Source organism: Stegastes partitus, unplaced genomic scaffold (genome assembly GCF_000690725.1).
Source record: "Stegastes partitus isolate 25-593 unplaced genomic scaffold, Stegastes_partitus-1.0.2 Scaffold159, whole genome shotgun sequence".
NCBI lineage: Eukaryota > Metazoa > Chordata > Actinopteri > Pomacentridae > Stegastes > Stegastes partitus.
The window spans coordinates 79872-83449 of NW_007577890.1; positions in this window are offsets into that span (position 1 = coordinate 79872).

The following is a 3578-nucleotide window of genomic DNA, read 5'->3' on the forward strand; positions in this document are numbered from 1 at the left end:
ACAGAACCCATAAAAACAGCCTTAACGTACCGACAGCCTTGGATTCCGACTCTGACACAAAATTTTATGTCACCAATCAGGAAAACGGTGTATTATCTGACTGAACAATCCGACAGATCAGCTATGTTCAGACAGCAGGACTTAATGCTCAATTCAGATTTTTTATGAAATCCGTTTTTTTTGTGAGTTCATTCACATTTCCAATTAAATACGACTTGTATGTGATCTGCTGTGTGAACTTCATACGACCCAAAAGTGTCCCGCATGCACTGAAGAGGACACAACGACGTCACACGCAGCGAGCATGCTCAGTGTTTACGGAAGTAAACACAGATGGTGGTGGCGGTGGCGGGAAAATGGTGCTGCCACTGCTGCCACTGCCACAGATGGTGGAAACAGAACTGTGACCACTAACTAAACTGGCATCAGCAGCCAAGTACTGCCTGTACGTTCTGGCCACTTCAACCCCGTCGGGGCGCTCTCCCGGGGTGGAAGTGTCTCCCTGTCCGCGCCAAATACTCTGATATTCATCAGTAATTGGGCCTGAATAGCCAGAGACCATAAAGTGCTATTCGGACCAGCCCTAGTTTGTCGTGTATCAATGAGATGTAGGTCAGATAAGTGCAACCTGGCCGTTCAGACAGAAGTCACATGGCAAAAGATATAAAGATACATGTCGGATTTAGGACCACTTACCTTTGCTGCCAACCAACGGCCCGTGCACAAGTGCACCGGTCAGTTAGGCGTGAAATCCAGCGATGCGTAGTGTTCTAACAATACACTAGTTATTATAACAACTATGAACAACACATATTAACAACAAATGAGCCTTCAAGCATCAAGCCCTCCTTGTATCTCGACCTCCTTCTTGACAATCCGACAGCCTTGCTATCCGACATAAAAGAAGGTTTTAAATTTAGCATCAGATTATTGAGTCACAACTGTATTTATATATTTTTTTTTACAAACTACAGTTTGCTAAATTTGTTTAGCTCACTTCGCTAGTGCCATGTAGAGTTAGTTTTACCTTATGCTTCCTCTCCAAGTGTTGACAAAAGTTTGATGTGGTCCCAGCCGCCTCAGTGAGTGTTGTGATGCAGAATTTGCATATAGCGCTGTGTTTTCTTTTTGACATCGATTTACAGATAAATTGTGGTTAGAAAAGCCAAATTTTATTACAGCACAGTTAGCTAACATCTTTCCCAGGGAGCAGACTCCTTCTGCCGTCTCCCACATTTACTGTAGTGGAGTGCATGTGAAGAGGGGCGGGGTGGGGTGGCAGGCCACAGCCCAAAAAATAATCCAAATTAAAAATCTGTTAAATTGTTATAAATAAATAAAGTGCTTACATTCGAAGCAGAGACTTTTGGATCCAATCACAACAAAGCTATTACTAAACAAATAAGACAGTTCAGAGGCAGTTTAGTGTAGTCCTTGCAGTCATGGTCTCGGCTGGTCTCGCAGTAAACTCCTGAGTCCTCTGCGCCCGAGACCAAGACAATACCAGGTAAAAATGCGGTCGAGTCCACGACAAGACCGAGATCTTCGAGTACTACAACACTACACCACACCATACAGACTGAAGTGGGAACTTTTAACCCTTTATAGGGCACTCCTTGAAATACTTCGAAAACAAAAATTTCTATCTTAAGGTGTTATTGAAGAATATTTCAAGATATTTTTACTTTTGTCCATCCATCTGTCCATTATCTATACACCGCTCAATCCTCACTGGGGTCATGGGGGGACTGGAGTCTATCCCAGCTGACTCAGGGTGAAGGCAGGTTCACCTGGACAGGTCACCAGTCTATCACAGGGCTGCACTTAGAGACAAACAACCAAGCACACTCACATTCACACCTACGGACAATTTAGAATCACCAATTAACCTCAACACGTTTCTGGATTGTGAGAGGAAGCCGGAGAACCTGGAGAGAACCCACGCTGCACGGGGAGAACATGGAGACTCCACGCAGAAAGATCCCAGGTGTCCTCACCGGAACACGAACCAGCGACCTTATAGCTGCGAGGCGACAGTGCTAACCACCGAGCCAACTTGCAAAGTGTGCTACAGTCACATGTTATTCTACTTGAAAAAGATGGCAGTACAAAAGCGAAAATAATATTTTTTAAAAAGAAGACATACAGCCTTCGCGGAGCAGTCACAAAGGCACCTAGACACGGCTGCACAATCTTGGAACTTTAAGACAGGTCTGCATTCTTTTGTTTCTGACATGATGCTGGACACTGACTATCTAAACTCCACCTGTGGATTCATCATCTAACAGATTTTAAACACTGTTTCATCAATCATCCAATGACAATTGTACAACTGGTTTAGGTTGAATATATCTACTTGCCTAATAGCTTTGTTCACTTTGATTCTGATGAAGACCTGGTCATGTTAGAATATGAATTATTCAGAGAAGCATGTAATTCAGCTGCATTTTTCAGGAAGTTGTGCATAAAAGCCTGTTTTTACACTGTGCAGTTTATTATGTTTTTCAGTTAAGCCCTTGGCTACCTGGTATTCCATAAACTCAGTCTTTAACAATGTTTTAAGAGGCGCTGCTTCCCCAGAGTAATATGTTGGCTGTATTAATGCTTTGCTGCAAGGAACGGCAGTTGCCACTGAGGTCTTGACTTGTATATGCCTTTATCTGTGGATGTTGAGGAGTTTGAGGAATGCTGTACAACACACTGGATGTATGATAGACAAAAGCCTCAGTTTTTGTGTCTTGCAGTAAAGCACACAGAGCACTGCAACATCACACATTTCATTGCAAAAATCACAAAAAACTCATGTATTTTGTGTCGTTTACTTTTCCCTCACCCATAAGCTGCATCATACATCACCTAGGTGACCAGCTGACTTGAAATGAAGCTGCAGCATGTGTCCAAGTAGAAATACAGCTGTAATGTGACCCAAGCACATCTGAAACATGCTAGATCACTGTCTGGATCTTACAATAGTATTTGTAAGTGTTTCTTTACCTGAGAGTGATGTGCACATTTACACATCTGGCAGAGCAGCACAAACGTCCTGGAAACCAGATCTGAAGGTGAATTATGTTCTATGTTCCTCTACACAACCAACAGGTGAACCACTCGACTCCACACAAATTAATTACAAGTTGAAGGCCTACAAAGTGGAATTATTTTTTATTAAAGCTTCTCTGGATGAAACCTGTGCTCCAGTAGAGCTGTCAGGACATTTTCATTCAGACAGGTCTATCACTACACAAAAACTCTCGTGCTTTGATTTGAGTTACTGAGGTTATGTTTCAGCAGGGGCCACGAGGTAGTGCAGTTGATAGCACTGTTGCCTCGCAGCAAGAAGGTTGCCGGTTCGCGTCCTGGTGGGTGCACCGGGATCTTTCTGCGTGGAGTTCTCTCCGTGTTCTCCGGCTTCCTCCCGCACAGTCCAAAAACATGTTGAGGTGTTACATGTTGAGGTGTTAATCTAAATTGTCCATAGGTGTGAGTGTGCTTGGTTGTCTGTCTCTAAGTGCAGACAGACTGACGACCTGTCCAGGGTGTCCCCTGCCTTCGCCCTAAGTCAGCTGGGATAGACTCCA